Below are 14,512 nucleotides of genomic sequence, written 5' to 3' on the forward strand. Positions count from 1 at the left end.
TAGTTGATTTACAATATTATATTAGTTTCAGGTGTCAATATCCTGTTTCTTTCTTTTTTTTTTTTTTCTTTTTTTTTTTTTTTTTTGTTTAGTGGTATGCGGGCCTCTCACTGTTGTGGCCTCTTCCATTGCGGAGCACAGGCTCCGGACGCGCAGGCTCAGCGGCCATGGCTCACGGGCCCAGCCGCTCCGCGGCATGTGGAATCCTCCCGGACCGGGGCACGAACCTGTGTCCCCTGCATCGGCAGGTGGAGTCTCAACCACTGCGCCACCAGGGAAGCCCAATATCCTGTTTCTTACCTATTTTATACAACTTAGCTTGTATCTCTTAATCCCATACTCCTAATTTGCCTCTCCCCACCTTCCTTCTTTCCTTTGGTAACCACTAGTTTGTTTTCTATATAGACACACTTTGAAAACCATTATGTATTAGGTAATACATGGATGCTAAAGACAAATATGAAATGAGAACAATTCTTGTCACCATGAACTCTGCTGAATATAACAGAATTGAAATAATCATGGTTCAGCTAGACACAAAAGGACCAGTACTGTATGACTCCACTTACACGAAGTAGCTACAATCATCAAGTTCACAGAGACAAAAAGTAGAATAGAGTTTAACAGGGCTGGAATGGGGAAGGGTGGAATGGGGAGTTAGTGTTGAATGGGTGCAGTTTCAGTTTGGGATAATGAAAAAGTTCTGGAGATGAATAGTGGTGATGGTGCACAACAGTGCAAATGTACTTAATTCCACTGAACATTTAAAATGGTTAAAATGATAAATTTTTATGTTATACATATTTATCCCAATAGTTTTAAAAAAAATAGTCATGGTTTAGAAGATATTAGACAAATGCTGTTTTTAAGAGATACATTTATAAGATATTGGTTTCAGTTAAAAGAACGTTTAGTGAGGTAAAAATATAAGTTGGAATTATCAATACAAATTTATGATTAACCTAAAATACATTTGATTTTCAAGATTATGTATTCTACAGGGAACAATGCAATTATTCCCACTCTCTAGATCTTCTGTTTCACAAGTTTTCTGTGCTGTCTAGTAGTTCTTGATCTTTTGGGGAACAGGAAAATCTTTAGAACCTACCGTTATTTATAGAACCTATTTCTACAAAACTCACAAACACACATACATAAACAATTTGGTACAGAAAGCCACTGGATGCAAGGACACATGAGCCCCTAGCTAGTGCACTTGATCTAAATGATTAAAGATCATATCCTAGCCCCTGAAATCTGATGCAGGAATTTTTTTTTTTCCTAATGAATCATGCCTAAAACGAGGAGATGGGAAAATACACACTTATATTGCGGGGAAGGTGGAGTACACTATAAATCATTCCAAATAACTCCACAGAGCAAGTCCCCATGACAGAAGCTGGTTACCAAGCCTTTTCCAACCTTGCAACACTTGGCCATCACTTGGAATTTACTATAATCTTTTGCCAGATGCCACCATGCTGGACAGCACCATCACATGGCAATCCAAATAAATTCTCAGCCTGCTATAGACAAGAAGAACTTAAGGGACCAGAAGTGTTTCCTAACATTTTACCCATCAATTTATACATTTAATATATTTGCCATATCCAACTAGTATCTATAATTAATGTTTTTAAAATCAAATTTAAATATAACTTCCATGTTTTTTTCTTCTAAGCAATCATAAATGCAAAATCATATATTTGGTGTGCTACATATATATATATATACACAAACACACATACACATACATGTATACACACACATATTTAACTAACTGGTATTAACATAAACACGAAACTACAGTAATTGAACAATCTGTCACTTAAAACCATTTCACACACCCCAGTACCTACCACAGTACTACATTTGAAACACTGAGATAATACTCAAAAATATTTTTTAAAAAAATCTGAGCATTTAAATCGTTCTGCTTCAAAATGTTGAAACTCTGTTTCCCCTTTCTTATGGAGTTCACAGCATTCTGTTCGAGTAATAAGTCTCTATGTTTTAAGTTTGCTTCCCTAGAAGCGGAGCTGGAGTTGGGAATTCTGGTTCAAGAGGTTTTGGGGCAGTGGGGAGGGGAGAAGAGTTGCTCTTTGGAGACTGAGAATGAAGGAAGCTGAATAGGGCATGAGAGACTAGCTGCGGTCTAATCACAAGGATGCGAAAGAAAGGCTACACACCATGGTTCGCGCCACCTAGAGGCAAAGCCATGTCAGTGAGTCATCGCTCCAGAGCATATCTGCAGGGGAGGAGGTGAGAGCAAAGCTTACCAGTCAAGCAGCTGTGAATTCTCAAACAACACTTGAAGAAGTAAGGCTATCTGTGTGTGACACCATCTGTGCCTATGACACAGAAAAAGCTAATAAATGCTACCAAAGTTTTTGCTACTTTAACAGTCTTTCTTACATCTATTTATGAGCAAATCATTGTAATTCTGCTGCATGTGGCTTTATGCTACAACCTAGTTTTTCAAAATGGATACAGATTTACTGCTATACGGCCTTTGACCGTTAGCCAAGGACATAGGTAGCACACTTAAAACATAACTTCCTGGTGATAAGTACTTCCAAATATCATGTTTTTAACATAAAATTATGTATTATAGAGCAGAATACAAAGTTTGCATGAATGTGTAAAATAAAACAAGAAAAAATTTGTTTGGGTTTGGTGTTACGCTCTCTACAACTCTCAAGTATTGATAAGTTTCTATTCTCCTCTTCCAGTAGGGGTTACTCTAAGGGATGCTTTAAGCTAAGAATCATCTATGAGGGCTAACTATATCTCAGGTACTGTGCCGAGCTATTTATACACACATCACCTCTTATTCACCCTCCCTCTAAATTCTTTGCATCCAACGTTCTTATGCCCATTTAGAGATGAGCAAACAGATGTATGACCATCTATGATAACTTGCCACAGCTGTGGTAAAAGGCAAACCCCGAATTCAAAGTCAGGAGGAGACCAAGACAAAGGCCATCTTCAAAACCACTACAATCGGGCTTCCCTGGTGGCACAGTGGTTGAGAGTCCGCCTGCCGATGCAGGGGACACGGGTTCGTGCCCTGGTCCGGGAGGATCCCACGTGCTGCGGAGCGGCTGGGCCCGTGAGCCATGGCCGCTGAGCCTGCGCGTCCGGAGCCTGTGCTCCGCAACGGGAGAGGCCACAACAGGGAGAGGCCCGCATACCGCAAAAAAAACCCAAAAAACAAAAACCACTACAATCCTGCATCCTTCACTCCTGCACAGTAAGGACAGACCCAGAAGGGGTCTCTTAAAAGTAAAGTCTGGAGACAGAAAGACATCATGAATTGCCCAGGTTTTATTTTATTTGGTAACTTGCATAATCATGTTGAAGTTAATAATTCGGGCTCCAGAGTCAGCTTGCCTGGGTTCAAATTCCAAGTTCCTTCACTTATTAAAAATAAACTAAGGGTTGTGGTCATCCATTTACAATGCTTGGTGTCAGTTTATTTATCTCCTGTAAAAATAAAATACAGTGTGTGTGTGTGTGTGTGTGTGTGTGTGTGTGTGTGTGTGTGTGTGTGTGTGTGTGTGTGTGTGTGAAAAGAGAGAGAACTTTGGGGGAATTAACATCAGTTACCAAACAAGATTCAGTCTCTAGAGCGACTGCCTTTTGGTGACTCACATTCTTCATGTTTCCCCCCCGGCCCTTCATTTAGAGGGCTGCACACCTGGCGACCAAGTTGGTATTGAACAGCTGAATGTCTTAGCTGTAGATGACCAGGAAGTTACCCCAATAAACCAAGTAGGTTATTTCTCAATAAATAAATAAATAAACAAACTAAGGGAACTTATTTAACTTTTGCAGACTGCAATTTTCTCCTCTGTAACATGTGGACAGTAGAAGTCCTCCCTGGGTTGTTGTGAGGACTTTTTATTGATTTATAAAAAGGTCTAAGAATAGTACGTGGCATGTATAGCCATCAGTCAATTTTAGCTATTTCCAGTTTTATACTTTGGTTCTCATTTCACAACTATAATTTTGGTATATTCTCAACATGGCTATTTCTATCACCAGTATAAAAACGATAGATTCCTTTTTCTTAATTTTAGGAGTCACTATCACTATCAATTCACTACGTGCACAAAAGAGAAAATGCCAAACGTGATTCAAGACCTTCCCTTTATTCCAGGACTCCATCACTTGCCACTAACTCTGGATAAGATATTTGACCTCCACACCCAAGCATGTTTTTTTTTTTTTTTCCAAGCATGGTTTTTGTTTTCTGACAGAGGGGTCATTCAAATACTGTTTAAGTTGAAGCTGGCTTTGTAAAAGTTTGTTTTGCATGATTGTTTTCCTTAATCCAAAGGGAAGTCAAGGTTTCTTTCCTTTTCATAAAGGACAAGAATGTATTTTAGAAATTGATATGACAGTGGTAATGCTATAGACTGAATGTTTGTCCTCCTGAAATTCATGTGTTGAAACCTAATCTCCAGTGCGATGGTTTTAGGAGGTGGGTCCTTTGGGAGGTGATTAGGTTATGATGGTACAGCCCTCATGAATGGGGTTTATGTCCTTATAAATGAGACACCAGAGAGCTCCCTCTCTCCTGTAATGTGAGGACACAGTGAGAAGATGCCATTTACCAACCAGGAAATGGTTCCTCACCAGATACTGAATGTGCTGGTACCTTCATCTTGGATTTCCCAGTGCCCCAGAACTGTGAGAAATTCATTCTGTTGCTCATAAGCCACCCAATTTATGGTATTTTTTTCTAGGAAAGTATAGAAGGGTATCATCTACTTAGATTGAGGAGAAACGTTGAGGATGAGAGCAAAAAAACACCTTCGAGAAGTATGCTCTTCCTCTCTGATAGCCAAAACACAAATTAATTTTCAGCCCCATTTGATTTGTAAGACAGTTCTTTTTGAACAAAAGGGGAAAAAATTGTGTTCTTCACTCTCATTCTCTCAAATGCAGAGTAAATTAACAGCAAAGTAATGATGAATATGGAAATTAATCGAAAGGAAAAATACAACTTTCACACACATATTTCTAAGTGAATTAATGATTCCCTTTATTACAGTAAATGTGTCAAGATAGTAAAATGTGAGGAATAATTTAAAATGTGAGATTAAATGCTGTTGAAACTTTGCCCAACTTTATTAATGCAACACTGAGCTTAAGCAAAAACCTGGGATAGAAATAGAAGTTACAAGAAAGTGTTATAGCCAGAAATTTTCCAATAAGGATCTCAGAAAAAATGAACTAAATAATAATAGGTTTAAAAGAGAAGTCAAGGGAAGAGACATAAGCGTTTCAATTTTAAACATGGCCAAGGGCAGGAAATACACATAAAGAATCAGTGTAACTGAGAAAAATAATCTTGGTAATAAGCCAAAGGGTGGCTCTGAAGCAGAGGATTCAATAGCCTCGTATTTAGCTCTTGGCATAGCTCCAGAAAGGAAGACTTGCACGACGTTTCTTAAGGCAGTGAAGCCACTTCAAATGCGTTGACTCAGTGAACGAGTTATATTGGTCAAACAGGATCATTTTGGAAAACTCTATCTCCTCTCCAAAATAGAAAAAGAGAATAGGGCTATTTGGGGAGCGAATGATTCAAAAATTCCTGTGTAAAGTAAGTGTGCTTACATTCATTAAAAAAAAAAAAAAGTATGTTTAATCCCAGTATGAGCAAAGCATGATTGCTAGATCCTCAAAAACATAAAGACAGAAAACACATAGGCTCTACCCTTGAGGAGTTCATTACCTAGTACAGGTGCGAAGGTGCCCAGAGCAGAGAGAAACCATCTCTCCCTGGAAGTGAGAAGAGTCTTCAGAGCTGAGGGTGTAGGATAGGAAGACAAGGGTTACGTTAAGGGGTTTCCAGGCAGAGAGGCCGGCATAGGCAAAGGCAGAGAGTCATGTTCTAGGTGGGATCTACAAACTGAGTACATATTTCTGATTAACCAGAAATATAAGGAGCAACTGGGAAAGTGGTTGAAAACAGAACAGGCCAGAAATGCAGGAGAGAATCAGATAATTAAGGACATTGATATCATATTAAGGAATGTGTACTTAAACCTACTCTTGTTAAGATCCATGGAAGAGTTTTGCAGAAGATAATGAAATATGTCAGATTCATGGTTTAAAAAAAAGGTTCCTGGGGCCACAATGGAGAGGGAGGGAGCATATAGTAACACACAAGAGCTCATGCTTTAGAGTAAGACATAACTGGATCTACACGAGAGCCTTAATTTAAAACTAAACCCTAAGCAACCTTCACTTTGGTCACGTGAAAAGTCGGATAATATTATGTGTCCCCGTGCTTGCTGGCTCTAAGGTTTAAATGCAAGAGTGAAAAGTCTTAGCACTGGACCTGGCACATAATATATGTGAACTAAAAGCAGCCATTGTTATGATGATTAGGAGAGAGAGGAAACAAAAGCATGACGTTAAAAGGCTCCTGAAATAACCTAAGGCGGCAGGGGTGAGGGTGGTGACGAGAACTGAACTGAACTAAGGAGTCGGCACAGGGGGCTGAGAGGTTGAGGACCTATTCAGAAAATTTTAAGTAGGATCTGGTGTCGGGAGATGCAAGAAGATGGTGTGTGGTTCTCTTAACCTTTGAGATTAGAAGCAATTGGAGTCAGAAAGGCTAATGGGAAAGAAATTAGAATTTTCAAATCATTATTTAACCATAAACGTGGACTCCATCTAAGGGAGAAGAGACACGTATTTCCAAGAGATCACTTCTACGTTGTTCCCCAAACCGAAAGGCAGAAAAGAAAAATGAGAGATGGGGAAAACCACATACAGAGATGATGAATGTGCATTTAAAAATACAGTGAATTGATGCTTGAAGGATGATGGTGACTAAAAATGATTTATAAAGACATTCAAGATCTTATTTACTTTTAAATACACTATTAATAATGCAACAGTTTCTCCCTGCTTGATTTCATTGATATTTTTGGACTACTTTAAAATTCCAGGAAACACAAAACACAGTTATGGATAATTACGATGCTTCCATTTGCTTATCTCTACACACAAATGACAGTTCTTTCAAGCGTCTATAAACAATGCAGTCTCAAGTACAAATAGGTTTAAATGTAATATATTTAATTTGCTAAAATTTTAAAACATTCCCCAAGAAAATCAGTTAGAGCATTTTTACTAGGTGATTTATTTTTCTGCCACTGCACTTTAGAAGTCAGTCCTATGCAATTTAATCTTTCAAAGAATCCTTCTGCTGATAAACTACAGAGGGTACATGTGGCTGATTTGACCTAAACCTTTCAGTTAATAAATATGAGAGGGAGTCTTATAAAAAGGAAATGCAATCAGGATTTTCACAGAAGGTTTTTCCTGAAGGGTAAAACTAATAGTGGTGTTTGACTCATTTTTATACCTGGGAGCAGAAGATGTCCTTGCTAAATATCTTCTTGGCAGAGCTTAAGTTGGATAGACAGTTCCAAAAGATAAGCAAAGCATGAAAGATAGGCGCAACATCAGAAAAAAATGAAATAAACTAAAAGCATTTCCCAAAGCATTTTAAATGACAGGATAAAAAAAAATTCGTTTACATTTATCGAACATAAGTTTGGTGACATTTTAAAAATGGAAAGATGGACTTCACGACACTTACTGCTGAGATGGTACAGACAGTTTTTTAAATTTCCTTCCTCCTTTCTTCCCTTCCTTCCTTCTTTCTTTCTTTCCTACAAAGTCCAAATTTACCTCTTTAGTTAGGATGACTCTATAATTAAGATGAATCTCCATGACACATTTAAGTAAATGTGCTCTAATTTACTGTGTGCATTATTTGGCCTGTGTAGCCAAGAGTCAAATAATAAGCCGCTTTATGTAAATAGGTGTGACTGTACATGTCTTAGTAAGAAATATCACGTGGGATTACCGATGTAACTAATTTTATCAATTATCTTCTTTATCCCCCATGCACCTCCTTTATCCCCCATGTACCTCTGCTACTGAATGTCCAAAATGTTCAGTATTAAAGAAAATAAAAAACAGAAGCACAAAGGAACCCAAACTCTCAGGATCATTGCCCTGGAGATTCAGGTACTGAAATAAAATAGAAAGTTTATTTACTTATTTATTTATTTTTTTGCGGTACACGGGCCTCTCACTGCTGTGGCCTCTCCCGTTGCGGAGCACAGGCTCCGGACGCGCAGGCTCAGCAGCCATGGCTCACGGGCCTAACCAGTCTACGGCATGTGGGATCTTCCCAGACCGGGGCACGAACCCGTGTCCCCTGCATCGGCAGGTGGACTCTCAACCACTGCGCCACCAGGGAAGCCCAAAAGTTTATTTAAATGACATCCTGGGACTTCGCTGGTGGTCCAGCGGTTGACTCCACGCTCCCAATGCAGGGGGCCCGGGTTCGATCCCTGGTCAATGAACTAGATCCCACATTCTGCAACTAAAGATCCTGCAAGCAGCAACAAAGACTCTGAGTGCCACAACTAAGGTCTGGCGCAGCCAAATAAATGAAATAAATAGACATAATATTAACAAACGACATCCTGTTTGCTTTTCATTTCTTCAGTTTGAGAGGGAATTTCTGTGGTGGACCAAACAAGCCAAGTTTGAGCATGTAATGAAAGCAATTTTCTGGATAATTGAAGCCAAAGACACTTTTGATTTTCAAATGCCGAGATACACTTCAGAGAAAAGTATTGGAGAGTTTTACACAGTTATCTCAATTCTCACCGCCCTGAACTGTATGTATCATTGATACAGACAGATGATGATTTGGTACAATCAGCTATGCCAGACATATTAAGAGAAACTTCGTTGGGAGTCCATGCAGAGGAACTTTGTTTCTAACATTTATAAATCTGGAGAAATAGAGGGACAAGGGGGTTCATTTAGTAAACTGCGACTTTCATTTAGGAATCTGTGTGGCTCTCACACTAACCGTTTTTCTCATTACTAATTGCCTACGTTGTATGTTTTCGTCTCCCATATTAGAGTTAGAAGCTTCTTCACAGAAGCTGAGCAATGAAAATATTTCACATACATGAAATAGGACATAAAATGACAATCTTCTCATAATTTCAAACATTTATTTTGACATGAATAATGCATGTATCTGCTAGTGAACTAGAAAAAATAAGAATGATCAATACACATGAGAATAAAAATAGAAAATTGCCGATTGGAAATAATACCCTGGTATTTTCTAAGCATATGTTCATATGAACATAGAACTTAGGTGCATCTTGTGAATGCTACATTTTGACATCTCTGATATATATATTTAAGACTGTTGGCCATTCATTACCCTGAAATTAGACATAACTGACTGAAAAGAAAAAACAGTCAATACAGGTAGAAACCTGAGCTGCTGGAGACAGAAGAGAAAATGGAATAAAACGTCAATCCCTACTCCTTGGATGTGAAATGAGGGGTACATATTAATGTAATCCAGGATGGTTTAGCCTGGTGACTTGGGATCAGCTCTAGAGACAGGGATGTGCGGAGGCTGGGCTAGTAGAGTTTTCCTGATGAAAATCCTCTAAACCCAGTCTTACTAGCTCTATTATGGTGTGTTTTGGAATAAAAACAGAACATGGGAGTGTGATCTAAAATGGACTCTATCCCTGGTGCCTTATGGGCACCAATCTGGCCTAGGTTTCAACCAACAAAGGCATCGCAGTAGCAGTAGCCAAGTGTGAAGCTTTTCATGCCCAGTCTTTGACAGTAACACCGTGTGGCTTTGAGAAGAACGTCACTGGTGCACCGTTCAAGGTCTCTGTGCTTTTGAAGAAGGACAGAGAAGCACTACTAGATGTTTTCATAGCAGGGCAGAGGGGCTGTTCTAATGATTAATTAAAAAAAAGAAAGAAAGAAAGATAAGTGACTATATATCTTCCTGCATTAGTTGAACAGGTTAAAATGGTTTGGTGCATGTAAATTTCACCAAGATGGAAGCACATAGACTATACTATTTTCTATATATTTTTTTCACTTAATGTATCATCAGAATTCCCATGTCTGTCTTTTCACACACACTCATTTTTAATGACAAAGAACTTTTTAGTCCAGACTTCTCTTTCCTTTAAAACTTAATACTGTGCTGCCTTCTATAAAAAGGAATGAAATATTGCCATGTCCAACAAAATGGATGAACCTAGAGATTATCATATTAAGTAAGTCAGACAGGAAAACACAAACATGATATGCTATCACTAATATATGGAATCTAAAAAATAATACAAATGAATATATACACGAAACAGGAGCAGAGTCACAGACACAGAGAATAAATGTATGGTTACCAAAGGGGATAAATTAGCAATATGGGATTAACAGATACAAACTATTATACATAAAATACATAAGCAACAAGGAAATACTGTATAGCATAGGAATCTATATTCAATATCTTACAATAACCTATAATGGAAAATTATCTGAAAAAATATATATAACTGAATCATTTTGCTGTACACCTGAAACGAACAAAATGTTGTAAATTAACTATACTTCAATAAAAAATAAAACAGAAAACAGAGCAACTAAAAAATAAATATTGCACTGCCATACCAGTCAGGCTTTATAGAAAATAATTTCCATCAACTTGACAAGTCACTGTCTTGTCAGTTTCAGGTAATTAAGGACTAGCCATTGGTCCCAGTACCTATTGTGTAATCTCTTTTGTCTCAACAGGTTCATGAATTTTGCAGGGTTTGCCAGTCTACAGTTTGCTTAATTAAAATCAGTGGAGTTGAAAGTCTGTGCTTTCTCTTTCTCCTTTTCTCTCTCTCTCTAAAGGATCCGATTTTCCAAAGCACCATAAGCAAATAAACCAGCATGTGGATTTTTCTGCTGCTGTATAATAGTCACACACACTTAACTGTATATATTTACTTCCCAGGAAAATTGCCTAATTTTACATTTGTTAACTAGTTGGCAAACTCCAGTTTTCTTCCATCAGAGGGGGGGTGCTCACCCACAGATTCTGTGCATAGAAGTAATCGAATTACTAGTAACTACCCTCAACAAAAGGCTCAAAAGATGAATCAGTACCAAAGCTATCACCTTCCCCCAAGCTGAGTTACAGTGTTCAATTCAAGTTAGCTGGCAAACATGCTGTTGCTGTTGTTGTTGCTGTTGACTTAAACTGGGAAAGTGGTAACTGGAACCAAAGGAGAAAATTTCTAACTAATGAAGTGTTAAATTGATATCAGACTTTCAAAGGGACCAACCACAACATTTCTGTGATTCACACTTTGATCAAGTGACATCCCTTTGATTTTTCCCACAAAGAGGACAAAGACTGAACTGGCAGATGTATGCTGCCTTCCAGGCTGGAAGCCTTGCCTCAGATAATGTCGTGAACATTTTTCCATTTCCCGCAAGACAACAGTATGCTTGCAACGTGCCAGGCTAAATGCCTGAAATACAGAAACTTTAAAACAATAATTGATAACTTTGACTTTGCCACGCTCTAGGGGAACCCTAATTTTCTTGAAGGTTATAACACTAATATATCTACTTGAACATATACATATTTAGGCTATGCATGTATACTTTTAAAAACATATACTTCAATAAAACAAGCACATATTGAAAGAGTATTTGTACTAAAAGGGAAATCCCAATATGTTAATGATGTAATGAGACATAAATTTAATCATCTTATGTATTTTGAGCAACACATGTACCTGTTTCTTATCTTCATCTTCATCCTTTCAGAAATAAAGCACTATGTATTCTTATGGATCAAGTTTACCCAGAAGTATATCAGACATCCTACCAATACCAGCTGACTATTATTCAGTATAAGATATCATGACAAGTAGAGTGAAAGCACAACCCTTGACACTTAAACTGAGGATATGAGGAATGAGTAGTATACACCACGTAGAAAAAGGAAAGATGGGCATTAGATGTGAATGGGAGAGAACAGCAAAGGCAAGGAGGTGCCAGTGAGCATCATGTGCTTGAGGAGCTCCTCACATAAGGATTTGTTTATGACAAAGAAGACATTTCAAATGAGTGGTGGAAAAGCGGCATTGTTCAGTAAGTGTTCAATCATGTTGCAACAGTTGACGATGCTCTTGAAAACAGAAGTCTCCGATTCATACTAGCACTTACACAAATCAGTTCCAAATATAGAACACACATACACACACACATACACACCATCTGCTGTCGACCTTTGAACAACTTGGGTTTGAACTACATGGGTCCACTTATATGCAGATTTTTTTTCAATAGATTCTATAGGACTACATGATTCATGGTTGGTTGAATCCCTGGATGTGAAACTGCAGATAAGAGTGGCTGACTATGGGACTTGAGCAAATTTGAGTATCCAAGGCCAGTTCTGGAACCAATCCCCCTCAGATACCAAGGAAAAAATATAAAGTTATACAAAGATATTCAGCTGGCGGGGGTGGGGGTGGGGGGGCGTCAGCACACTTAACCTCCACATTTTAAGGGTCAACTGTATACTCAAACACACACACACACACACACACACACACACACACACATATATATATATATATATATATATATACACACACACACACCTGTGTGTATGTAAGTGTGTATGTATTGGTTCAATAAATTGCAGAATTGGGTGAAGATCTTTCTAATGTTCTAAACTAATGGAAAAAAGTGAGATATTTTACACTATACTTACTATATACTACTAAAAGAAACATACTACTATATTTATTATATGCAAAAAGAGACCATAATCCATGTTAAAACGTACTAGTGTTTGAAGGACAATAGTCGGAAGAAAAATATCTGTAATATATGTAAAAAATATAAGATTAATCTCCTGTAATACCAGCTCCTACAAATCAGTAAGGTAATAAAATGTACAAATGTGGGCAAAATATACAAATATACATTTTACATAAGATATAAAAATGACCTATAAACTTAAGAACATTTCTTTGAATTTTGTGGTAGTAATGTGAATGCTTATTCAAATAATAATTACAAGGTTCCTGTTTTCTGGTCTAAAAAGAACTTCTGTATTCTGCCATTTTCATTCCATCCCAGCAATGAGTAAAAAGCTGGACAAAGTGAACAATCAACAACTCTTCTTAAACGCATAAGAGATGGGAGGGCACAGGGCAAAGTACGGGCCCCCAAACTGGAGAGACACAGGGCAAACACAGAAGATCACACCTTATAGCAGCAGAACCCCCAAAGCAGAAACCTCCACAGGCACCAGTGCCAGGGTAGGGAAAGCTCAACTGTAACTGATGAATTGCTGGGGGCTCAGTGTGGACAATTCTCAGAGTCAGAAGCTCCAGGGAACCCAGTCCCTGGGGGCACACACACACACTTGTGAGTTTTACCTATAGGACCTCGACTAGATTCTCACACTAAACTTTTTCTCAGAGAAAAATCCCTTGTGCTTCTTGGCAGAGGGAGAGGAAAAGGAACATTTTTTAAATACGTCAGAGCTTGCTTTCTTTTTTTTTTTTTAATATTGTCTGCTCCCAAGAGAACGTATTTTACCAGACACTAAACTACTGGGGTGTTTTCAAGGCCTAACCAATCTGAGGAAGGGAATATAGTCAACTTCAGCCATTCTAGCATTGTATATGGAAGCAAGGAAGTACTCAACTCCAACCTCCTCTATCCTTCCACATGGAAGAAAGGAAATATCCAACTACAGGCCACTCGTGCCACCCTGTACCCCATGGGGGTTGGGGAGACGGCAACTGAGAAGCGTATGTGATGTTCAGATCTGGGGCACAGGCTCACAAAATGACTGAGACCGAGTCATAGAAATATAGACCCCTTCCCCTCCCCTGACATCCCACCACCACATTACTAAGGCCTATTTATAACCATTGCTTTTACCTGGTACATCACAGCCAGTCATCAAGAAAATATTACAAGGTGTAAAAAAATATTACAAGGTGTAAAAAAGGCAGAAAAGACAATTTGAAGAGACAGAGCAAGCATCAGAACCAGACTCAGATATGTCATGGACATTGGAATTATCCAACTGGGAATTTCAAACCATTATGAATAATATGCTAAGGGATCTAAGGGATAACGTAGATATTATGCAAGAACAGATAGGCAATGTAAACAGAGAGATCAAAATCCTAATAAAGAAACAAAAAGGAATGCTAGATATCAAAAACAGGATAACAGAAATAAGTGCCTTTGATGGACACGGCTGAAGAAAATCTTTGAGTTTAAGGATATCTCAATAGAAACTACCCAAAATGCAAAACAAAGAGGGAAAAATTTAAAAAGCAGAATATTTTATAACTGCGGGGTTACTACAGAAGGTTTAACATATATGTAATGAGAATACCAGAAGGAGAAGAAAGAGAAAAAGGAACAGAAGAAATCTTTGAGGTAATATTGACTAATTTCCCCAAATCAGTGTTAGGCCAGGAAGCCACAGATCCAGGAAGCTCAGAGAACACAAAGCAGGGTACAGGCTCAAAAAACTACACCTAGGTATATCATATTCAAACTGCAGAAAATCAAAGTTAAAGGAAAAATCTTGAAAGAAGCC

Source organism: Delphinus delphis, chromosome 10 (assembly GCF_949987515.2).
Source record: "Delphinus delphis chromosome 10, mDelDel1.2, whole genome shotgun sequence".
In the NCBI taxonomy this organism is placed as follows: domain Eukaryota; kingdom Metazoa; phylum Chordata; class Mammalia; order Artiodactyla; family Delphinidae; genus Delphinus; species Delphinus delphis.